Source organism: Porites lutea, chromosome 2, assembly GCF_958299795.1.
Source record: "Porites lutea chromosome 2, jaPorLute2.1, whole genome shotgun sequence".
In the NCBI taxonomy this organism is placed as follows: Eukaryota; Metazoa; Cnidaria; class Anthozoa; order Scleractinia; family Poritidae; genus Porites; species Porites lutea.
In genome coordinates, this window is record NC_133202.1 from 31,250,950 (window position 1) to 31,277,104 (window position 26,155).

Sequence of the window (26,155 nt, forward strand, 5' to 3'; positions counted from 1 at the left end):
TATAAATATTCAGTCGGCAAAAAATAAAACCAACAAAGAAAGCAAATTTTCACGTTCGGTTATGGGTAGCGACCGATGTGAAACGCGCTGGTCAGTATTCAGGGAATTCTATAAAATAATTAGAATCGCGTACATTTAAAGAGTGAAATTAAGTTTGTTTTTAGGTCCAATTCTTTATCAGGTATTTACGATATTACTTTCATTGTTGACTAGATGTATTAATCACATTCATCCTTTTATATGTTATATATTTATTTATACATTTTATATTTTGGTCTAAACTGCGTAGTATGTAGTATATGAACTGCGTACTAAGCTAATATTAACCCCTTAAATTTAAGATAATCCCTTTTTTAGTAAGAAAATGAAGTAAGTTTTACACAGAAATAGCAGACATCGTGTATGTCACAAGCAGGTTTAAATTTCTTCTTGTAGAAGAATGGGAGGTCTCCTGGTATAGAGCAACCGTTAACGTCTACTTCGCATGAAGTCACTTCTGGGATCAAGAACAACTGTACCAACGCACTAAGCATGGCGCATAAGGCTGAGCGTCTCATGGTGATTTCTGCTAGTCAAAAAGGAGAGAAACTTAAAAAATAAACAACAGAAATTGCAGCTGAAAAACTTTAAAAGGTTATCTTTCAGCCCAGCCTGCGTGGTAGACGTTATCTAACCCCGGTTAGTAACGTCTGCGAAGCAGTGCCGAGCCGATATCCTCGTTCTATGCCTGCGTGCAGACGTCTCCTATTTCCTTTGTTGCACGCGGAAAAGGGACGTCTGCGTAACGCCGTCGCTAATCGTGTTCCAGCGTCGCGCTGGGTTCTCAAGATCTTGGGAATATGCTGTGATAGGCTGACACACAGTGCGCATTGTTTGACATAACGCTGATTGGTTGTTATCGAATATGGTCTGATAATGTATGCGGTGATTTATGTAATCGGGGTTTTCCAGCCAAAACAAATCAAAACGTGTGCCATTGTGTGCAGACCGTTCGAAATCTTGTGCGAGGCCGCCGAAAATTTAACGTGTACGAGGAAATTATTTCTTTACAATTTACTGTGCATGACACATCACATCATATTTGTAAACAGTGTCTAAGAAAACTACAAAAACGGTGTGGACTTTCGCACCAGGCAGGCATTTCGGAGAAAGTCAGCCAAAGAAACTAAAATCTTTATTTAGCCGTAACAAACAGAGGTCAAAGAAAACTTAAACACTTTACAACTGTATCTGAAATCAAATCCAATCAGGAACACCCACAGAAGCATAAACCACAGGAAATGATTACTCAGTATGCATGTAACAAACCTGCCTCATGACTTCTAAATGTAAGAATTAGTGCGGCAAAAAACGAGATTTACTCAGTCAGAGTTTAGAATGCTACGTGCACTGTGTAGTGCTAGTAACCTTCGCGCGAGAGAGAAAAGAAGAAAAACCTCTGTTCAAGCAGACCCTCAAGGTCACGTTTCGCATTATCACGAGCTTATGATGTTGAGTTTGGCCTGTCAACTCTTATTTCTAACCGGATATTATTTCAGTGTTGTCAGTAGCCTGTTCACAGGCTCTCTGTTCACAGGCTATGTTGTCATTGGACTGCGGAACCCCATTTTTTCTTTTTTAACTCTTGTGTTTTAACCCCCCCCCCCCCCCCTTGTTCAATTATTAGAACACTATCTGATTTTTCTTCCCCAGTTAAAAACCACAGTTTTGTCCCCTGACATTATTTCAAGCACTAAATCGAACCAGTTTCGTCGTCTTGAGGAAGTTCGAACATATCCGGTGCGCCTCTTAAACTGCCCTACAATTGGTGTATAGGATTAAATGGAATCGAAATCGATTGTGGCCGTCGTACTGATGAAGAGTCACGGATTATCAGATACTTCCAGCTCCTAAATAATTTGCAGTTTGTATATGTTGTGGTTCAGTTTTATCTTTGGTTTGAATTTTATTTCTCTTTGTTTCAAACTCATTATCGGGCATTACCATATCCAGAAAAAAAGGAAAATACCATTTAAACCAAGGATAAAACTAAATTACAACATATATACCCTTTGAATTGGATAATACCTGAGAAAGACGTAAACTAAGACGTAGTACAGGCATGTAAATAAACATGTCGTCCTAGGATATTGTTCATTAAAACTGTGCCATAACTTGCTATAAATATTGTTATATAATGCTATAGTAGCTTTAATGTAAATTACTATAGGCTTGACTGAATGCGACATACTGTAATTCTTGAACAAGAGATGGAGTTTTTGAAACGAATACAAACCGTTGACGCGCTCAGTAAGGTCTAGCAATAGGAAATACGGGACAAGAAACATGAATTAAATACGTTGGGTAAATAAACTGCTTTTGATGTATATATGTATGTCTGGCCCAAAGTATCTAGTTTCTTTAAAGCAAATGCAAAAACTAGAACTAAGAACGACCAAGGTGAAATAAACCGCAATAAGTTCGCCTGATAAGCCAAAAAAAAAGGGGAAGAGATGCAAAAATCAGCTGAATCGGAAAATACTGGCGACTAAATGCGGCATTATTTAAACTTGCTTTCAATTCTTGTTAGGGCTCATGATGTAAAAGAGCGTAAAGAACATTCCCAGGAGAAATTCAACGCTTTGGAATTACAAAATGAATCTGAACATACCAAAATTCCAGACGTACAAAAGTCGTTCGTCACCGCAAAATTCGTCTTTCTTACAGTGGTGCTAATTCACCACAATTAAGTAATTTTAATTATCAGAATTTTTATTGCACGAAAACAAATATTGTAAGAAGTATGTCAACCGTAAATCTATAAAGAGTGTGTCAAATGTTGGACTGATATTCTAAGTTCACGCCAGCAATGCATAGTCGCCTTTAAGGTTACCCGGGTGGCGCAGTTTAACTTACTTTTATAAGGCTGGCTCTGCAAGAGGCAAAATGAAGTTAATTCTTTGTTCTGTTTGGTTACCCGAGTGGGTTAAGATGGGCATCGCTTGCCTGCTCGGGACTATGAATCCATTCACCCAAGAGTTTTCTTTCTGCTAGTTATTAATTATGAATCCTTCACTTTGCAAGCTTGTTCGTTCAAGATAGCCGGATGTTGGCCACGACCTTTGCCTAGGTCTGTAAATAACGCAAAATTAAAAAAACAAAATGATTAAATGAAAAAATTAAATGAGGTAAAGAAAACAGAACTTCCACCGGGTGATTTGACCTCACGCTTGGTTAGCAAAGCGTACACGCCTATTATATAGAGACAATGAAAGAGTCGTCGACAGAACTGACCACTCCAGAAAATACCATAACCTATATACCATAATGCTTTTTGTTTGTCGCCCCAAAGTTTTGCATAGGCATTGTCTTCAGTTTCTCTTGGGAGTCAAAATGGCCCCAAAGGGAAACTGGAAACAATGCTTATGTAAAAATTTGGGGTGACAAACAAAGAGCATTATGGTATGTTATGGTATTTCTAGAGTGCGGTCAATATCTAGGAAAGCACCAGATAACATCGACCTAAACCAGATGAGTCATCGATATGTCAGCGGCGACTTACAAAATGACTGAAATGATCCCGTCAACTTCCGCTCACTTGATCGATCATAGCAAAGATGTTATATTGGAGTTAGTTTGAGTTATAAAACGCTCAATACTGTAGTTTCCAGTTTATATCACTAAACAAATGTTAAATCTGTAATAGATTCAGCTGTATTGCATTGAACGACGCGGCTTATGGTCTTCCCAGGGAACGCTGGTCTCGGTCGATGTTATTTAGTGTCAAGACGTCACGAAATCCTATCTAACATCGACCGAAACCTAACCGGAACTCAGCTGCAGCTACGAAAAAACCGAAATAAAATAAATCCCGCGAGAGTGCGAATCCCATCCCAGTTTTATTGCTGTCATTTGACTGTTTTTACGTTATGCTAATTTTTCCAAAATAATGCGCACTATACATACCTCCATGACTAGTACATTTTAGTTTGAATTTATCGCCTCTTCTGGATGTAAAGCTTTGACAATACTCACACTGTAATGTACCAGTCATGGATGTATGTATTGTCCGCAATGTTGTTGCGCGGATTTTTGATCGGTTCGGAGGATAGGTTTGTCTTGAAATTTCAAGGTGTTGCGGTGAATCAATCTTAATGAAAGTTTCAGACATATTCATTATGAAGATTATGTGAAGAGATTTTAAAAAAATTCGTTCTATTCGTTTCAGAGACATACAAAAAAGGGCTAAAAGCCCAAATTTTGAATGAAGTTGCGCTTATACAGGTGGTGAGAAAACGGGTTAGTTCTTAAGATCGAAAGAACGAAAATACACCAAACTTTCCTAGCATCGATATTAAGCAGTATTCTGATGCTGCTTAAGAATACTTTGAGTCAATCTATCACGCCTTTGAAAATTTAAGGCCTGAAATATACTTTCGTCTTATACTTTTATTCGCAATAATAATGCCGTAGATCGGCTGACAGCTTCCTGGTTTGCTAACGAAAAACAAGAAAATGGAAGAAATGTGTGTGATCCCGAAGTCTGCAGTGGTTTTTCACTTCGCGGCCTTCGAGTTGTGGAATTATTAAAATGTTCTAGCTGAAGCTTTGGATTATGGGGGTTGTGAAGCCTGTCACAGGGACAGCTCTACGGCTCTCCAACTGCATTAGCGAGCTAGTATCCGGCCTGAGATCGCTACTGTACATATGTTGTTCAAACTCCGAGAGTGGAGAGACGAATATTTCTGGAACAAATGACTTGACCCACCGTAGCACCAGAACCACGCGAGGGAGACCAGTGTTTGATGTAAATACGAAGTTTGCTGCTCAATCCACATTTTGCTGTGTATAGAAAGCAAACAAGCGAACATACGAAGAATAGGAATCAATAGTCTTTTCTTCATGTTTCTTTGTCAAGCATTATTGTGCAAAAGCAAAACAGTTGAACCCTAGCTCACTGGAATTAAACGGAACGCGTGCGCTACAAAATAGTCCCGGCAGAATAAAAATTCATAACTCAAAAATATCATCAAATCTTGACTTACCTCATTCCTTGGTATTTAATGTACTCTTTTCAAGTTTAATTTCTGTTTTGGCGATATCAAATACATAAAAACAACAGAAAACAAGCTTGATCTCGAGTGCATACTTCGAACACAATGGCCGTTATTTTTGTATCTCGCCCCAGTCCCCGCTGCGCAAATTATCCATCCGACTGCCATCTCAATATCACGTTCACCTTTCACAGCAGTTTGTGAGGAAACAGGCACGGTGACCCCCGATTTTTTCCTCAGGTATTTGCTAAGAACAGTCTAATAAAGAACATATTTGAAGAAGAAAAAAACGTTTGATAGTAGAACATGATTTCATGCGCATGAACTTGAATTTTATCTCCTTTCTTTGTGTCTTGCCTCTCCTCGGGCGCTGCGATTATCACACACTTGTGTATTGGGTGCTCCCTACTATCCTTCGACTGAGGAAAATGAGGGACTTCATCTACTTTAGTTCCTTCTCCCCTTAGTCTAGCCCTAAGGGAAACAGTTATATATTTTGTTTCCCGTGAATCCCAATAGCTCCTTCCAAAAAAAAAAAAGAGTTTGTTGTCCGGTGGCGCAGTGCTTATTATAGTTACTTACCACTCCACCGGTGCAGAATTGCATTTTTTAGGCTATATTCACATTTACAGACACAAAAAGCTTTCCAGTATAGTGTGAACACCTATCCGATATGTGACGCACCACTTTATAGAGATTGGCGTGGCGTAGCTTGGCAAAGAATCCCCATCCAGTTTAGTTTTCGTTCCAGCGCCAAAGCTATCCAGTATAGTGTAAACACCTGTCGGATATGTGACACACCACTTTATAGAGATCAGCGAGGCGGTCATCCAGTCCCTGCGATAAGGGGGGGCCCTGTCTCCAAAAAATTTTTTCAGCCCTTCGGGGCCTCAGTTTGGTCTAAAAATATAGGGAGGGGTGGGGCCGCAACTGGAGGTAATAGAAAGCACATAATGTTGGGACTTTGAGTTAACTAGATTCTGCAGTGATTACTCGTATTTTTGTTAACATTGGCATTGGATGATCTAATTTGGTAAGCTTATCAATTGATCACTTCGCGGTAGGGCGTGAGGCTAGGTCTAGGTCAGTTGTATCAAATTATGGGGCTATCCAGGGGATGCTAAGGCTTGTTTTTGCCTACTGAAAGGTTGCCGCGTTTAAGATACGCAGTTACGTGGCTCCATGGCTAGGTGGCTACCGTATGTTGCTAAGGTGTACGTGGCTACCTGGCTACGTGGTTACGGGGCTACGTGTCAACGGGGTTACAAGGCTAAGTGGTTACACTGGTGTGTGTTACATTTTTGGCTGATAGGTGCTACGCGGCTACGTGGCTGCATGGCTATGTGGCTACCTAGCTATGTAGCCGCGTGACTGTCTACGTGCCTACGCGGTAGTTACCCGGCTAGGCGGCTGAGTGGCTACGTGGATACTTCAGCGCCTTTCACATGGCAAGACGTGTATGTTCATAATCTCCTTTCAGGGACCTCTCATGGTGACTGAGGCGTTGAAGCCTTACGGCAAAAAAGATCTGCACGTTCATTTTGTGTCTAATATTGACGGAACTCATCTGGCTAAGACTGTTGCAACACTCGATCCAGAAACAACCTTGTTCATTGTCGCCTCAAAGGTATTGTCGATTTGATGTGCATGAATAGTTCAAATTGCTGTTAAGCCCCGTGCAAACGGTGGCAAAATTGTTATCCACCAGTCCCAGCATTGTTGGATGCTACATGTTGCGTCTGTCTGCACACCCTGTTGCTTGTTCCACGTGCAACTCCCAATAATGTTGGGAGTTGTATTGTTGGGAGTTGTTGGCCAACAATGTTGCGTCCTTTTGCATCTCCCAACAATGTTGGGAGTTGTTGGCCAACAATTTTGTGTCTGTTTGCACGGGGATTTAGTCACTGACATTCTTATTATCGTCTCTTCTCACTTTTGATCATTCACATTAACTTCTGTCCTATCTATCCTGCCCTCTATGTAGCGCGAAAAGCCAGTCTTAACTTTTTGTTTTCGGGTGCATGATTTGGTTTGGTTTCCTATAGTTTACTTTTATGACTTGACATGCGTTCCGCTTTGTTTTGTCTCTATTAAAATCGAATAACAACGGGTTTCACGGTTCTTTTTTCCTAGTTAACTGTGTGTTCCAACTTCTTTTGCAGATATTTACCACAATAGAAACTATTACAAATGCAAAGACTGCAAGGTAGTGGCTTTTGAATAAACTAAAGGATGTAAATTACTTCATTTCAGTTGCGTGTTGCCGTTGCGCTCGAAAAACCAATCATAAAAATGCTCAAATTTCTACTTGCACAGCAGACCAAAAACATTATTATCAAAAAGTCGTTTCACCTCTTTTAAAGATTTAATGATTGTATTCTGTTCGTACCAGGTAGGGAATGGTAAATGCAAACAGATCTCGAACATCGTTTTTGTGGATTGTATAAAAAGCCGCTGTTAATAAGAGAACAAGAAACTTTCAACTCAATAATTGTAAAATAGAGACATTTGCATGAGGATTATTCCATTTGCGACCAAATTATAATTCAATACCTCTTCACCAATGAATCACTTCTAAACGAGATGAAATCAGTTTTATGAACGGACGAAGGCGTGCTAAGTTAGAGTCAGTTTTATTTAAGGTAACACTAATCAAAATACCCTGGCTCCAGATATCTAGGATGAAATAAACCGTGCACACGGTTTGATACAGCTTCTGAGACGGAAGAATCAAGAATTGGGAGAGACAACAGAAAAAAAAATCTATAGCATCCAGAATCCGTATAATCAAAAGTGTCCTTTGAAATTTTAAAGTGTTAATAAAAAAGAAGCTCCCATATATTTTAAAGAGTTTCTTTTCTTATTTCCGGGCAGCAGTCAATGTGTTCTTTGTGTTAGAAATCATTGTTCCTAATTTGGCTTTTACATTCTGAAGGATCATATCCTTCCTTTGACAGAAATCAGCTGTTGTCAAGCACTTCATTACTCTTTCCACAAACAAGGTATGCACATGTTATGGTTCAACTTTTTTAACATAGATTAACACATTACCAAGGGCTATCCTACGCTTTTTCGACCTCACAACAACTCTCCTCACCTCATCTTGTCTCTTTGCGCTCTGTTGCGCAGAAGCCAATTGTGTCTGATTTACATAAACCCATCACCCAACCCCCAACCTGGAGGGGCAGGCGATGCAATTCGTCTTGTCTTTCACTCAAAATTTGCCCAGCACTGTTGAACCCAGCACGAGGACCAAGGACCCAACTGGTCTAGCCTTTGGGAACACCAAGGTACGAAAACCTCTCCACAGCCACAGACGTTAAGGCGTAACCCTTAGAGAAGGATTGTTCGACAGCGTCGTGTCATTCCGGAGTTATACCTATTTCTCCTGGAAATGTTGCAAAAAATAATGCTTTTGAAGCTAGTAGAGCCGTTTTATGGTGGCTCTCTCGTTAAAAAAGGACCAAAATTGCCAAAACGTTTAGAAGTTGCACACTACCTTGCTATCTAGTCCTTGAGGGCAGACGTTCGTGATCCTCTCCTCCTCTTTTGTTTTGCACCCATAGCTCTGTTTTCTTTCTCTTTCGCTGGCATTTACTAGGCTTCACTTCGGTGGAAACAGTTTTTCGCAAAAACTTTGAGCTCGGTAGGATTAGATTGAAGGAAGTCCATGAGGGTAAGGGAACAAGGTCTTCATGGGAAGTTTAGGTGAACTCTATATAGTTCCTTTGCTTGCTTTGTACGGCCTGTTTACTCAACCTTGCTCATTCGGGTGTGGTTTGAAAGATCCATAAGTGAATGTAAACACACTCGACTAAAACTGTGGATGCGGCCCTTAGTTCAGGAGAATCCACCTACAATCAGCGACAGATTTAACGTGCTTGAAACAATCGCGATAGAGTTGGAAAGAACGCATGTTTATTTTATAAGTGGCTCCCTAGTCAGGCCCTTTCGTAGGAAATCTTTTTTAATCCCATATAGTTAGCACTAACCACTAAATACCGCTTTTAGTAAAGGTTAGGTCACGTTTTTGGCAGTGATGGGAAAGTTTTTCTTCAATAAAAAGAATTACCCATTGAGACGTTATGAAAGAAGTTTTTTTGTCAGTTCACTGTGCACACAATACAATTAACGCATTTATTTGAACGCTATTTTGTCATTTCATTCACAGGAGAAGGTCACAGAGTTTGGACTTCTCAAGGAAAACATGTTTGCTTTTTGGGATGTAAGTAATTCAGGCAATACAAAGACTGATAAAGCACTTCTATTTAAATCAAGCGGCAACCAACACATGACCACGTGTTATTTCCGCCATTTTACACGTTTGCCTTTTGCCGTTGAGTTGCTTTCTACGTTCTTAAAATGCTCGGGTAAAAGCTCCCTTTTTCATCTTTAATGTTGTCGGATACATTACTGTTCGATTCAATGTAATGCTGTTTTATTCAACGGTGTACATGATGCAAGATGTGATGGAAGTGATTTGGATTTCAAAAAGCCGACTGTTCGTGCGAAAACACTTTAGAGTTGAATATTCGCCTTTGCTGGATGGCATAGAGTGACAAGTTTCCCGTGATTTGGGTTTGCGCGAAAATTTAGCACGACATTTCCGTCCAAAAACGCAAGGCTAGGGGAAAGAGGTTCTCCTTCTTTGTCTTAGGTTTCCAAGTGATTATCTGTTTATCGAAACCTTTCTAAAAGGTTGGCTGTTTACCTTGTACAAAAAGTATCCGGAAAATCCTGTTGGAAAGTAAATGGAACACGACTTTTTGGGTCGTTCCGGTGGAAAATTTCCGGGAGCAACGGAACATCTGATAAGGTAATCCTGTTTTTTTTTTTTTTCGGACGGAATGTTTCAAAGGAAAATTCGGGTTCCATTTCTTCAAAGCTACCTTGGATACCAGTTTCACGCCTTCGCGGACTTTTTGGTAAATGAAACTGATTTTTGCAAATGGTAAACGCTGTCCGGGACGAAATTGACCAGTCCCGAATTTTGCTTACCATCTGCCCTAACTGTGAACCGACTGGTTTGCATATGTAAATCGTAAACAACCTTTGATTCCTTTTGTTTTCAGTGGGTAGGTGGGCGTTACTCTCTGTGGTCTGCCATTGGAATGTCAATTGCTGTGTACATCGGTGAGAAGATTTTTGTATATTCATTAGTCAGAAGTTTCTGCCATACCTAGCGATTTTAGCAACCAAGTGATCAGTAAATTACAGCTGTTAACAGTGCATAAAAAAGAGGGAAACTTACTATTTGTTCCAAAGAAACCGATTAGAATGACCGCTGAATAATCGTAAAGGTTTTTCCAGCAGGTAGCTAGGGGAATGACGTTTACTATTTCCAATAAGCCATTTCCGAGTTGCTCCAAGCAAGGCTAAGTGCGAAGGTATTGATATGAAAATTATTATGTATTTATTCTCATGTAAATAAAGCTCGTATTTACAAGAAAGGTTTTGTACTTAACCTCGTTTTGAAAGCGAGAGATTTCAGAACTCGGAAATGGCCTAGAGAGATGTCCGTCTTATAGAGAGTCAAATAAAGGGAGTAAAGAAAGGCAGAGACCAACTCTAGGTGTCCGTTTTAGGGAGGTGTCTGTCTTATAGAGGTGTCCGTTAAGAGAGAGTCGACTGTAGTTTGCTTTGAGGTCCTCCAGCAACTCATTTTTAAAATATAGTTTTCATTGTGGGACAATCACTTCTGTTCAGCTCCTTTAGAGAAAAACGTGAGTATATCTTCTCTCTTGTGTCTTGTTACGTGTAGTGTAGCTGTAATGAAGGTTCAAAGAAAAGAACCGAACGATCTTCCTTCTCTAGAGTTTCAACCCGGTCGCTCCTGGGAATTTTGCCGAAAAACGCCTTTTGAAGCTAGTCAAGCCGTATTCTGGTCAATATCTGGGGTCAATTTTGTAAAACTTTTGCAAGTATTATTTACAAGTATAGCCATTGTTTTTAAGTCTGGAAATAATAGCTAGACCTGTAAAAGTTTTATTAAATTGACCCCAGATTATAAAGGACCAAAACTTATTATTGTTATTGTTATTATTATTACAATTTATTAGGCTAAGCTTTATTTTGATGGAAAGAGTTATTGGGAACATTTATAGGATCGTAGGATTACACAGAATGAATTCTAGGTGGATAGTGTAAGAGGATTTTCATCGGGGTTTTCGGGTCAAGTTTACAGGTTGAATGTTAAAGTTGCCATTGACCATTAAACTGATGACGTCATAAGTGGTGCAAGAAAATGTCACGGTGAATCCGCACGGGTGGTTTTAGACGTTGTGTATTCTTCTAGTCGCGTGTTGTTCTGGAGACAATTGTAAGCCTCTGCTGAACGAGTGTCATGGCTGTCTTCTTCATTTTTTTTTGCGCCGTGGAGTGATTTAGTGAAAGCTAAGAAATGAATTCGTAAACGTCAAAAATCAAAGCACTTTGTCAAACAAATATGTCTCCCAAGCGTTACATCAAACGTTACAAACAACAAAAATGAACTTTGGGAAACTGTGAGGCTGACAAGTTGTCAAAAACCCACGATTTCAATCCATTGTAATCTTCTTCACGTTTATCCATCCGTGCCTTCTTTTTATTTACTGTGTTATTAATACCTTGTTTTAATGTGTTGAGCAGTTATTTTTATGGTTCACTCAATTTGTTGGCCGTTTCCTACTGTTGGAAGTTTAATGAAATTCGGGGTCATGGTACAGGTCCTTTAATGCCTTAAACAACTAACTACATGTACATGTACTTGATCGGAAACTCTATTATTACAATCTATATATGCTTCACTCTCCCCCGGGAAATGCTTTGGAGGCTTTATTTAGTTTTAACATGCTTATTTCTAACATGGGACCGTATTACAAAGTGCATTTTATGATTTTCAGTTAACGAACCTTCCTTTACTGTTAACAATATTCTTGTTTGTCGTTCTTGTATGGTATTAACCCCTGCGCGAAAGACTTTTGGTTGGATTACCACGATCCTTTGCGCAGCTAGGTAGGCACCATGATGGTGTCGGGTTTTTAAAGTAAAAAGCCCCACCAATTCTAACTGCCCGGTAGTAGACGTCGGCAAACGTCTTACATGTCTTGCGCCTTGTCCTGCGCAACCATCCTTTGCGGTACTTGTTGCTACACACCTCTTTCATGTCGCGCTGAAATGCTTTGTCGCATTGGAATCGCGTCCATTTATAATGTCGACCCTGAATTAAAAAAACGGTAAGAACTTCAAACTAAGTTTTGTTCTTCTACATTATTTTTAATGTGTAGGCACTCAAAGGATCAGTTCGATTATAAGAACTGATCCTTTAACCCAGTAGGATGAAGTATGCGACTCCTTCATTCACAAGCTAAAATTACCGTCCTTTGTACAGATAATGTCAAACGGTTGTCGAACAAATGCCTCGTTAAAATGCATGTTACAATGTAGATTCTTTCTTTCTTTTCAATTGACAGAACCTTCCGATTCTATGATTTTCTATATATATATCTGACTGGATTTATGAAAACATGGCTTCAGTGAGTGTCTAAATGTCCTATGCTAAGTGCGTCCTTGGTACCAAGACTTTGACCCTCCCCACCCAACACAATGGGTGACTGTCTGCACCTCCCACTGAGCTCTGCAATTATCATGATAATCATTCTCAGCAGAGTCCTGATTCAGCTGGCTAGTGCAAATTAAGACCAAAGTACTCGCCAGTCAAAGCCTGCACTGAACACTGTTGCTTACTGAAGGGGTTATTTCAAAACAGCCCCCTCCCTACCCCACTAGTTTTGACCCCAAGGCCTGATCCACCGATCCACTGTTAGGGCAGTCCCTGGGCTATCCAGCTGTACCGACCAAGGCGTCAAGCCCCCTATATTTTTGGGCACCGGGCTGGCCTGGAGCCGAGCTGAGCCCGGTGCCAGGCGAAAATCCAGTGGCCACGTTTTAACGAAATCAGAGAGATATATATAACACGCTAGAGCGAACAATAGCCCAAAAGGCGAAGTACAAGTATTTACAGTGTATTTAAAACATAGAGAAAAAATTTACTTCGTTTGATGCCTCATGGACCAATCAGTGGTTCGCAGCAGCTTACACAACAGAAAAAGAGAAAAATGAAAAAAGTTTAGAACTAAGCAGTCAGCAGGTTCCATTTCCAGTCAACATTGCTGGAGAAACTTGTGCAACCGGCTCTTAAAAGATTGAATTCCCGTGTCATTTATAAGGCAACAATGTTGTCCGGCAGGCTGTTCCAGATTTTAACAGCGCGATGGATAAAAACGTTCCGGTTTCTGTGTGCGAAAATTCCAGGAATTCGGATTCCCTAACATGGGTCGATGCGTACAAGACAAGAAGGAAAAAATAACAACAAAATAGATTTTTTTTGTATGAACTTAGTCGTGTGTATGTTCTCAGCTGACATCGGTATCGACCGATAAAAACGCACTTCAATGATGAATTATACAAGTAAAAATCACCAAATATTGAAGAGTTAATCATTTTAGCTCCAATTCTCTACTTGGCAACTCAAAGATATTTACGATATAGCTGTGTTTTGGTGGCAACATATATTAGATTCATTCCACTATTAATTTATTCATTTGCGTATGTTGTATGACATAATGCGGGTATTGATTTATCTTTTGCTCTGGATTGGCGTATGAAACATGAAAATGATAATATCTCTAGTTAGGCCGCATCCATACGAATCCAGATACATTTAAAACCGCATACTTTTTTACACGAATCGGCCATCTGTCCATACGAAACCAGTGAACCGCATATTTTTGAAACCGCTTTCCGGAGTGGATTTTTCTGGATCCGACGGGTTTGGTGAATTCGTGTGGACGACTGAAAGCGGCCATTTGGAGTCTGTTACCTCATAAACTCGGATCCAGTCTTAAATGAAAACTTTCGTGTTAAAAAATGCCGTGAAATCACATTGCGGGCTCGATTTGCGCAAACCTACCAGCTAGCATTTAGTAGAGAAAATTCCAAAACTCAGAGCAAAAATAAGAAAACGAAACGTCTTCGCCAGGGCAGGTGAAAAATTTTTTAGGCTACTAGTCAGTAATAAGCAAATGTACAAATTGCAGTAGCGTATTCGTGTGGACCTGTGAATCCAAACCGGATAGTCCACACCGTGTTGACGCAAATATCAAGTATGCGGTTTCAGCTCATCCAGATTCGTTTGGACGTGTCCCTAAGCTATCCTTTTTTTAGTAAGAAAATGAAGCAAGTCTTACACAGTAGTAGCAGACATCGTGTTTGTTGCAAGCATTTCTAAATGTCCTCTTGTAGAAGAACGGAAGTTTTCCTGGTATAGAGCAACCATTTACTTTTACGTAGCATGAGGTCACTTCTGAGATCAAGAACAATACTACCAAAAGACTAAGCACGGCGCATAAGGCTGAGAGTCTCATGCCGATGTCAACCAGACAGGGAGAAAACCGCTTAAAAATAACAGGAGAAAAACATCAGCTGAAAAAAAAAAAAACTAAGAGACTGCAAAATTTAGAAAGATTAGCTTTGAGCCTAACCTTTGTAGTAATGCGAACCGCAAAATCCCATTTTTTTTTTCCACCCTCAAGTTTCACACCCTCCTGATTATTCAAAAACTGGTTCAGTTTTCTTCCTGTATTCTAAATCAAGCAAATTTCTTTTAAAGAGGTTCAAATAATCAGAATACCATTGGATAGCATCACTGAACGCCGCAAACTAAGTCGCAATAAAGGCATTTTAGATACTGTTAGTTCAGAATGTTTTACACAAAAACTATGCTATAAATATACTCATTCAGTATAATAACACTGTCCATAGGTAAAAATGAGGTTTTCTTCAATGGGACAATTCTAGAGCATCAAGGAGAATACAAACCGTGCATACGCTTAATGAGATCCAACAGGAGAAATTGTCGGACAAGAAACGTGCTAAACGAAGATATGACTAACGGAGTGGAAATCGCAATTTAAGCGATTGCAAATTAATCCCACATAACGAAGAAAGAGTTTTTCGCTATTAAAGCAATTACAAATTAAGCCCGAAAAAATAACGGGGCTTCAACGGGAATCGAACCCATGGCCTCTCGTACCGCTGCCGGTGACATGATAAAAATATGTTAAGAACGCGCGAATTAAATTTTCCCGATGGGTAAAAAAATTGCTAGGGACTCAGTATATACTACAAGTTAACAGATAACATTAGAGATCGAGTGTGGCATTATTGAAGCTTAATTCAAGGGCTCGTGTTTATCGTTTAGCCCAAGTGAAATAAGAACGGTTGGGAAATTAGTGAACTAGAAACATACCCAATCCAAGATTTAGAAGATGATTCTTCAGAGCAACTTCTTACTTCTGATAGTGTTGCTTATTAACTCCAGTTTGTTAAGTTTTGAATTTGTTGAGTTTTCAATTGAACGGAAACTAATATTGGAACAAATGATATTCTTTAAACAGCGAGTGTGTCAAATATTGGAGTCATGATATTTGGGTTTTGCGCCCACGTTTTTGCTACCAAGGGAACATATGTTGTATATATTGTTACCTATCACGTCATGCATATGTTGAAGGGGCCGCCAACATTACATTTTAAAAAATTCCCACCCAGAATTACTTTAGCATTAGAAGAAAAAAAAAAAAAATGGCTTATTGATCGTCCGGGTGGGTGTAGTTCTGAATAGGAATGTTGTTGACAGTGAATTTATTTTTTTGACTTCGCAGAGTTTTGGTTAGAGTGAACCAAAACAAATGCGAACAATTTGTTGATGTTATCATGTTCATGATTATTTCATTTCCTTATTACATTATGTTCTTCGACCTATTAAGCCAAAAATAGGATTGTGACGTACTAATGACACTTGTTTCATATTGTGAAACTTTTCTCCCGAATTAAAGCGTGACTATTTGGCGAAAAAATGCTCATAAAGAAAATTAATTAATTAATGAGAATTTAACCTTACGCGATTCTTCTTTTTAATGCAAAATCGTTTAATTATGAATATGCTACCAGCGTGTTACACGCTTAATGCCATTAGCATTTAAAATGCATAGTATTGTAATGACATGGTATTGTTATGAACGGCTTGCCTACGCACGAGAAATTTACGTCGAAATTCACTGAACTGTTGCAAAACCAATGTTAGGGCCTGTTTACATGGAGTTGGGGGACCCCAGGTAGGTGAGGTAACCCGCCTGTCCACATAATCTCTCATTTTAATTTGATCACGTTTACATGATAGGTGGGGTGACCTGCGGCAGGTTACCTCATCTATCTGGGGTCCCCCACCGCCATGTAAACAGGCCCTTAGGGCCTGCTTAAATAGCGGTGGAGAACCCCAGGTAGGTCCATATAATCTCTCATTTTAATTTGATCACGTTTGCATGTACATGATAGGTGGGGTGACCCGCCGCATGTTACCTCACCTATCTGGGGTCTCCCACTTCCACGTAAACAGGCCCCCAGTTTATTCTGAACCAAGAATATTCCACACGAGGCAAAAGATCATGAAGGTGCATGAGACAGGGGAGAAGTGCTTTAAAATATGCGGGCTTTTTTGCTGATAGTTATGAGTTGTTAAATACCTCTCTTCGCCGTAAAATTCGGTTTGTTGTTAACCTTTTACTGATCCTAAAATCATTCATTACCTTTTGCATCATCGACTTTTTGACAATTTTATGGGAATAATTCAGTGGTCGAAATGTGCTTTTTGTATCACGACATGCGCATTTGTTCGGAATAAACACGGGTAAAACACCGATGTCCTTAAAGGAGTCTAAGTTATTACTATCGAAATCTAACTGTTTTTCAATTAATTTTCAATTAATTGTGTGTAAGTTTCTAAAGTGGGGAGGGTATTTCTTAGTTTGCATGCACCTGTATGAATGTATGTTGTTTCTAGCATTCAGGAGGAAGTGGTGAAGGAGAAAACTGGATAACTGGATAAATTGTCAATTACGCTCGGAGAAAGCGTAGTTGAGAAGGAGGGGACGTTTGCCGGGGTGAGACTTTTGGCGATCCAATCCGCGCAGTTTTAAGTTATTTGCAAGCAATATTTGTCTAAATATCAGCCGTAAAAATTGCTAAATTACTGGGTGGCAAAAAAGATGTCCTTAGAACTTTAAAAATAGAATGTGTTCAAAAAATTATCGGGCTAATTCTGCCACGATCTCATAATTTTAGGAGCTGCCATTCAGTTTTGTAGCTGGGTTTTAAGCAGAAAGTCTTACTTATTGACAACTACCAAGGAACGGGACTCCGTTTAGAACAAACGCCTCTGTCTTGAAGCCAACAGTCATTGGCATTATACGGGCGAATCATTGACAAACTCAAAGAAATTTATTAACAACAATAGACTGACTAAACAAAACCGACAATAGTCTAGTTTCGAATTCGTCGCGGCCGCTGAATGGAAGCACTGAAGAGTAGGGTTAGCCTCGATCTAAGGTATATCGACAAATTCCAGTCCGAAAAAGACCTTTGTACAACTGTGCCTATTGTTTTAAACTCAAATTCAGGCACTTTCTCGCTGGTATTTGTGAATATTTTGCTTTAGGTCGAGGCTAACCCTGTACAATTAAGGGCCTGTTTACATGAATGTGGGGCACCCCAGGTAGGTGAGGTAACATGAGGCGGGTTACCCCACCTAACATGTAAACGTGATCACATTAACGTAAGAGATTGTATGGACAGCCGGGTTACCCCACCTAAGCGGGTTACCTCACCCGTCTGGGGTACCCTACCTCCGTGTAAACAGACCCTAAGTCTTCGGCGCTTTTATTTAAAGCCACGGCGAATTCGAAACTGGACTATTTGACCAACAATATAGCGACGGATATTACAATGACAGAAGCCAGTCAAAACGCACCACTCGTGTTTAGGCCAATATCTACAGTACACCGGATAGCTCTTGCGCCGGCGTTAAAACCATACCCAAAAAGACTTTTTTTTACACACGCACACACACACAAGAACGGTGATTTCGGTGCGTTTTCAGTAATAGAGAGTTTTAGATCCGAGTTTACGGCGACCTCTAACCGCTGGAGGTCACGTGACAAGTCTTTCGCGTCACGTTTGAGGTTTACGACGAACGTTTTCAACGTGGGGAGGTAGGTTTTAACGTAGGTCATTTATCCGAAAGTTTTGGCGTATAATTCTTGTTTTATCCTACGTAATGATACAAAAATCTTGTGGAGCAAGTCTTTATCCATTAACAGAGGCACAAATTCGGGCGAAATGCTAAGTTTGATAAATCCTATTGGATCTTGAAGTGCCATTCATGGCTGCTGATTCTAAATGGCGGCTGTAAATTTGCAAGAAGAACTAATGTGAGAATTTACAGATCTTTGCTGCTAGATAACCCAGTGTTATCGTAAATTTCTTTTATTTTCACTGATTGCTATTTCTTCTATTTCTAAATGGACAAATAAACCAGAATCCACTTCTTTAATCCACCGCCAATCTAAATCGAGTTATGTTTGAACGTCGAACTGCAAACGGGTAATCGTAAACCTTGGTCAGAGGTTGGCGGTAAACTCCGATCTAAAACTCTCTAATGTTGTGAATCTGCGCCTCGCCGATCTTTGAAGTGGATTGTCACATATTGGATAGATTTCTGTGCCTTTCTTTGTGGCATTACGGACTGGGGCATTTGAACAGTAGCGAAAGAGTAAGAACCCACGCACACGGAAGTTAATACTCAGGAGTGATGTTGAGGATTTATGCACCAAGCCCTTATTGCCAACCGCTCCAGTACGAACCTCAAAAGTCTGTGAACGACTTGTTTCAGTTCTTGTTCATACAAGGCCGGAGCATTTTTCATGTCGACATAGCCTTAGAAAGTTCTGGGTCAGTAACTTAACTTAAAGGCATAACTGACAGACGATCAACAACATGACGTCTTGGTTGGCAAATAGGTTTAATGACCAGTGTCTGATACCATTAAAGACGAATATTACACTTAGTACTCGACTCTGAAAGTGACTGACGCATAGGTTTTTCAAACGTCATTGACTGTCATTAGCATTCCTATTTAGGATTTCATTCAGCCAGATCAGCATATTTCACCTGCTTACGAAATGACTCCTGGGTTCAAATCTTTTATATACGTACCCTTGTTAAATAGCTGCTGTTGTATTATGTTCCGAAGCCCCAGTCCCTCTTGGCTGAAAGCGTTTTTGATCCACTGACACTCTCACCCTTTCAAATCACAATATTTTTGTTCGTGTTAAGGGTCTGTCCTGCCGCTATTAAGCTTAGTAGGTACAGTACTGCGCAAAAGTAATAAGTGCGAAGTTCGCCAAATTTTTCCTTTGTTCTCGCTGCCGAAGGGTCGTTGAAAGCTCGCCGCGAAATTTTTCTGAAACGCCCGCCAATTTTGCACTAATGAAACGAAATCTCACGAAAATCTCTGCAAAATTTCGCTTTTAAACAAGCGAAAATTCGTTTCAAAGAAACTTAGGCAGAGCGGCATTTTGCACTGTCGAAAATTCGGGAGAACCAAAACTCGCACTGACGAGATTTTGGCAAAACGAAATTATATACCGTACATTGTTATTGCTGATATAGTAAAATTTATAAAATTTCTTCAAACAGGTGCCTGTCATCTTAGCGATGCTTAAGGTCTGGTATTACAATTTTTTTTGGTGCTCAGACACATGGGTTCTTCCAGTATGACCAGGTGAGCCGTTTCTTCCTTTTGTCTTCGTTGCAACTTCAAGGGAACAATTACTAAACTCCAATATGAAACATCATTCACTTTGTTTCTTAGCCCTGGTCACTAAACTTCACAGCAAACTCTTGGTATTTTCTGTAAGTATAATAAGATGTCCAATCTCCTTAAGGGTTCAAAATTTTACCACGCTCTGGGTGCAGGTGAATAAAGACAAGGCCACGTGACCAGGAATCAACCAATGGCAGCCCCTGTTTAGTTGAGGGAAAGTCTAGGAATTTAACAATTCTCTTTTTTGCTCTTTTTCTCTTCAAGCCTCTTTTTTCAAAGCGAAGCTAACTGCGAAGCCCGCTAAGTTCTCCATTTTAGCTCGCAAAATGCGCCACAATACCCAACGAAGTGATAATAACTTGACTTCTAAATTAAGTGCGTGAATGAGAAGTTTATAAACTTCTTCTCATACCAAAAGCCCAATTTTTCCCCATTGCGTCACAATGATGATGATGATTTTTTTGGCCATGTTGAGTTGTTGTTTGTTGTGGTAATTCAGTACTGCAGTTATTTAACCTTTTTTTTTGGAAAAGGCTGTATATGATGTGAAGAATTACGTAAAGTAAAGAAGGTGTTATCCAGCGATGCTGGGCGTCGAAGTGGATGACACCCACCGAAATCTGTATATCTGTGTGTATATTTGCATCCCTCTTTAAAGCGTATAGCCTTTTCAGATAGCCTACCTAGACATACTGTACCTCAATTTGACAGCGAGACAGAAAATCAATAATACGGTTTATTTATTTTTAATGTTTAAAAATAGATCTTGTTATCAAGTTGAATGATTTTAGTATGCTAAAAGTAGCCTATCGGAAAGGTTAGTTGGAAAAAGATAATGTTGTGCCTTTTTTTGCGGGTAGCTCAGACTTGTGAAAATTTGCCCCAAAATTTAGTCTACAATTAAGTTATGTTGGTTGATGTTGGTTAGTCTTATCTAAGCAAAACCGGGCTAGGTTGTGTTCTTTAACGGTTTTCTCTTCTTATTCCAGTACATGCACCGCTTTGCCGCCTATTTTCAGCAAGTAAGTTGTGTTTCGTTAGGTTTTGAGTTGAATATTTGATTTCTGGCCCGGTTACCTGGACTTTCGAGAAGCGGCCACCTGGTTCATTATTGGCCTAATATTAAAAACCAAATTTGGGCTTTTTCTAAACATGACAATAAGCAAAGGAAGTAATTATCGTTGTTTCTCTTTTTCTACAAGGGTGATATGGAGTCAAACGGTAAATCGGTAACTCGTAGCGGCGAACGTGTTGATTACTCCACTGGTCCTATTGTGTGGGGAGAACCTGGAACTAATGGACAACACGCATTTTACCAGCTTATAAATCAGGGTATGTTCTCAAGCTCTAGTTTTGGGCTTTTAAAGACTGAATAGTAAGTTACGTGTAAAAAAAAAAATGCCATAGGAATTTAGGCACATCTTCTCGACTAAACTATCATGCAATATGCCACGTACTGTTTGCGAGGCTTGTTATTCTGGAGCATTAAATTTGCAAACGTGAGATTATCTCATTATTAGTATTAGTGGTTTTATACACAAATGGCCATTAGCTGAAAATGTGTACTCTTTTATTTATCCCTGTTTAAAATAAATTTTTCTAGTGGCCTCTCGCAACTCCTATCCTCGGTACTCATTTCCAAGTTCCAGACTGTTCGCCAATTGCATTTTAGGAAGCAAGGAGCCTGTAAACGAGGCGCTTATGTTGTAATTTACAAATCGACAACAATTTTCCATGGACTGTACTCTTATCGACCATAGAAATGTCGTCAAAATGTTCAAAACTCAGGCGGAACCACGAGCTGCAGGCGAGTGGTTTCACTGTACAGTTTGAACATTTTGACGTCATTTCTACGGTCGATAACAGAACAGATCTTGGAAAATTGTTGTCGATTTATTGTTTACAATAACATTGACAATTTTGACGTCCATTTCCGTTGCGCGCGAGAGAGAAAAAAAGAAACAAACAAAAAACAAATTGTGCCACTATCACGTTATTTTTGTGGTCTGTGCTCTTATTGAACATAGCTCTCGACAAATCAGCGCGCGAGAAATCGCTCAGTTATGGTAAAATACTTAATATACCTATGCTGCGTTGATTTCTGTTCAGGCACCAAACTGATCCCAGGAGACTTCTTAGCGCCGGTCGAGACCCAGAATCCAATTTCTGGTGGATTGCATCATACCGTAATGTTTTTGCCAGTTTAAACAGATTTGTTGAATTCAGAGAAATGTTGGAGGAACGAGCTGTCTGCTTCATAGATTACAATTGTGTTTTAAATTATGCTGCTCTGATGCCTCGATCGGTTGTAGTTTGGACATACAAAGTTACGATACTTGCCTGCATTACTTTGCAAGTTCTTTTAAGTAAAGTGCACACTATTCACATAACTTTAAGTAGCAGCAGCTGTAGCAGCTTATCGTTTTGTGTGCGCGGGCATTGCGTCCGCTTTTTCTAACGTTGTTCTCTATAAAGCGCGATCCTAGTGAGGGCTCCGGTTCTTTTATTTGTATTGAATTTCGGCTTATACCAAATTCTAGGATTTTATTACCTTTTTTGGCACATTGCACTGCTTGCCAGCTTTTTATAATTTTTGTGTGAATAATGTGTTGTTATTGATACCCTTAGATTCTTTTAGCCAATTTCTTGGCCCAGCCTGAAGCTCTAATGAAAGGAAAGACGACAGAAGAGGCCCGAGCAGAGTTGGAGAAGAGTGGAAAGACGGGAGAAACCCTGGAAAAAATTCTACCACATAAGGTATAACCATCTGCGTAAAACTTCATTTGTAAGCACGCTCGACGTCGTTCCAGTGCCCCTAGATTAAGGAATACATTACTCTCTGAAATAAGAATAATTAGAAGCTTTGCTCTTTTCAAAGGAGCATTTAAGGGCCTGTTTACATGGAGGTGTGGGACCCCAGGTAGGTGGGGTAACCTGCCAGTCCATATAATCTCTCATTTTAATTTGATCACGTTTACATGATAGGCGGGGTGACCCACCGAAGGTTACTTCACCTACCTGGGGTCCCTACGTACTTATTCAAAAAAGCATTTGCTTGTAACACCTAGAGCCTCTGTTAGCATAATTACTCATGTAGTATTGTCTTAGATTTAGTATTACGTTTAAATTTTTATTCCATAACAATTCTTTAAATGCAATTTTTTGTCTCTCGTTATCAGTTTTTAGGCTTTTGATAAATTTAGAACTATGTTATTATATAATTTTGCTTGTATATGGTCAGATATATATGTAAGACACATTTGAATCATATTAATTTGCACCAAATGAGCAATAAGTTATTATTATTATTATTGTTGTTGTTATTAGAATTCTAAAAATTAAGATTTAAATGAACATTTCTGTTAGATTTTTGGTACTTCAGGAACTCAGCAACAGATTTGTTTTCTGTGTTAAAGGCATTTGTACAGCAAAAGGATAACTGACTTATTACTAGTTAATTTAATTGATTGACTTGAACCTCAGAGTCATCCAACACAGTAGAAACTCTTGAGTTGTTACTCATTTATACACTTTAGATGTTAATGTATCATTTTTCATCGTAGGTTTTCGAAGGAAACAAACCAACGAATTCCATTTTGTTTTCCAAGTTGACTCCCTTCATCTTGGGTGCCCTAATTGGTTAGTTGCTGGTATTTATTTATTTGTAAATATACATTCATACGTTTTTGGAAAACCGCGCTAGGGAGAAAGAATTCACTCATCCCTCTGCTTGGCAATTTAGAACCAAAAAAGAATCAACCTAAGGTCGATCCCAAGGCCATTAAATGACGACTTAAATGCTAGCAAAACGCTACGTTTGCTCGAGCCAAAACGGGATCATTTTTAGTTTTCTGGGAACTGCCCACCTACCCCTCCCCTAAGTCAACATTTACACTTACTTCTCACTTAGGTTAAAATGTTGAGTTAGGGGAGAGGTAGGTGGGCGGTTTCCCGTACAACATTTATCACCTTCTGATTCACCACTTTAGAAACGAGAGGGAAAGTGGGACGAGATATCTTTTGTAAAGACGTCTATGATCGTTACTGGGGACGCGCCGGTCTGCTATTGGCCAATTTTTCCCCTGTCCCCAGTAAAAGTGCCAGAAGTCTTTGCGAAAGTTAACTTGGCGCAGTTTCCTTCTAGTTTCTAAAGTGACGAATTTAATAGTAGAACAACATGCCTGTCTTTTGTTTGTCAACAGCATCCAAAAATTACACAATGAAGCACTTTATTTCCTGGCAATGATAACACTCCCGACCACTACTCAAATCATTTTTACATTTGAAACGGGCGTTATATAGTCAAATTCAGTCACTCTGAAAAAAAACAACAACTCAGACACGGTCTCTCCAGATTAACACATGTACGTAACATTTCTCTCCGTATCGTTTTATTCAAGTTAATGACGTTTTTTCTTAAAACTTTGCGGGCCAGGGCGGAATCTAACGACATAGAAACTAGCTTTTAGGCTGATAACTACTCGTTCATCTCTTCATCCGCAGTTCAAATGTATGTTTTTTTTTCATGTATCTAAGTCATTAATGTTTTCTTTAAGACCCAGTTTTTTTTAAAATTAATAATGTATTTATTAAACATCCTTTAACATAACATTACAATAAACTTTACAATAACAGGGCGGCAAATAAAAAGAAGGCGAAACAGTAAAATGAATAAATAAATACAATAAACAAGCAAAATAAAGCGAAATAGGAAGGTTCAACAGATTAACGACAACAAGCGGAACAAATAGAAAAATGTTTGCTAAATTACTATAAATCCAACACTAATCAGACCCAATAAAATTATTAGCCCCAGTTGTCTCGCCCCAAATCGAAGACGTCTTTTTAATATCTGTTAGTACTTGAAACGAATTTCTGTCCTTTGTCACTTCATAAGGCTGTATAATTGAAAAGAGTATGTTTCTTTAAGACTAATATAATCACGTGTTGCTAACTATACCGTTTATTTTGAAGCTATGTACGAGCACAAGATATTCTGCCAAGGTGTTATTTGGGACATCAACTCTTTTGACCAGTGGGAGTGAGTACAAGACATTACTTTTAAGACTTCGCCTCTTGGCTCGCTCATTTTTTTCCCTTGATGCCTCAGGGATGAGTCGATCGAAGGACGATTAGCGGGGGTGGATCCAGAAAATTAAGAAATGGGTGCCCGGGACACTTGCCAGCTGAATAGATCCTATTTATTTTACTGAGAAAAAATTCTTTGTTCCTTGACAGATAGCCTTCGTCGGGTCATCTTTTTCCGCGAATATGGCGTTTCTAGTTTTACGAAAAATTTTGCTTGTCTCGATGCGAACACGGTTGCAAAAAGGGAAAAAGGTGATTACAAAATTTTTTGCAAACGCCAAACTCCATTTTTCGTCCTATTGCGAACAGGGCCTTAGGTTTTTAATTCCATTAACACATTAACAAAGTAGACCTGTAAAATTATTTTATGATTTTTCGTAATTGTGCCATAATTGATTAAATACAATTTCTTGCATGGCAAGGCAAGATACGTCAGAGTTAAATGATAGTAGAGTTTAAAAATTACTAAGAGCATAAACATGCTGCTAATGAATTGCTGTAGAAGAAATGTGCTATTAGAATTGGTTTGCTGAGTTTATTTCTCAGCGGAAGCCTCTCAAAATTCCAGAAGCTTGTTTACACTATAATGGACAGGCAAATCGAAGGTGATGTAGAACATCTGTATTATTTAAAGCCCTGTTAAGCAAAATGCTTTATTTAAACGACGTAGAAAAAAAAGTAATAAAAATAATAAATAAAGCGTTACTGCAAGTAATATTCGATGGTTATAAATTTTTGCTTGAATACTTAGGAACTTATTCCACTAAAATTTCCAGGAAAGGCGGCAGATTGGTTCGAGCACGGCTGGTTTTACGGTGTTTTATGTCCTTCTTAACGTCACAACACGCCTGAGCAGCTCTTTTCTTTCTTTCAGCGTGCTCAAAATGTCATTTGCCTGACTCGTCCTCAGGCCTTTCTTAATATTTTAAGCGGTCACGGAACGGTTGCGGCAGGCTATAACAGCATATCGGCGAAGGGGACTTTAGGAAGGAGAAAGGAGAAACTGAGACTTTTTGCTTCTTTGCATCACCCCTCGCGCCTCCTCCTTGACCGGGTTGATAGGAGACTGGGAGACGACTGAAGACGAGTAAGGTTACTTTTTGAAGAATGTTGAAGAACTGTAGCACGATAGAACTCTTAATTTAGTTTCGGTAGAGCCTTGTACTGCAAAGCGGGAGATCGAGCCGGACCAAAATCAGGAGAAAGGAAGGTTAGAAGCCGAAAGAAGCTAACACGTGTGCGGAGTTTATTTTATTTTAGTTTTTTTAAGCTAAAGGTCCAGATTGCTTAGATTAATATTTTTTTTCTTTAAAATACTTCTACTGTGACAGTCCAT

At 39.4% G+C, this 26,155-nt stretch overlaps 1 long non-coding RNA gene and 1 pseudogene across 1 annotated transcript; one reads left to right on the plus strand and one right to left on the minus strand.

The window, feature by feature from the left end:
• The first annotated feature begins 5,138 nt into the window (after positions 1–5,138).
• On the plus strand, positions 5,139–24,776 carry LOC140926049 (glucose-6-phosphate isomerase-like; annotated as a pseudogene).
• On the minus strand, positions 11,693–14,490 carry LOC140926833 (uncharacterized). Its single transcript, XR_012164487.1, has 2 exons — positions 14,261–14,490; positions 11,693–12,231 (listed from the first exon to the last, which is right to left on the minus strand). It is a non-coding gene; the product is annotated as an uncharacterized lncRNA (long non-coding RNA).
• Positions 24,777–26,155: the final 1,379 nt, after the last annotated feature.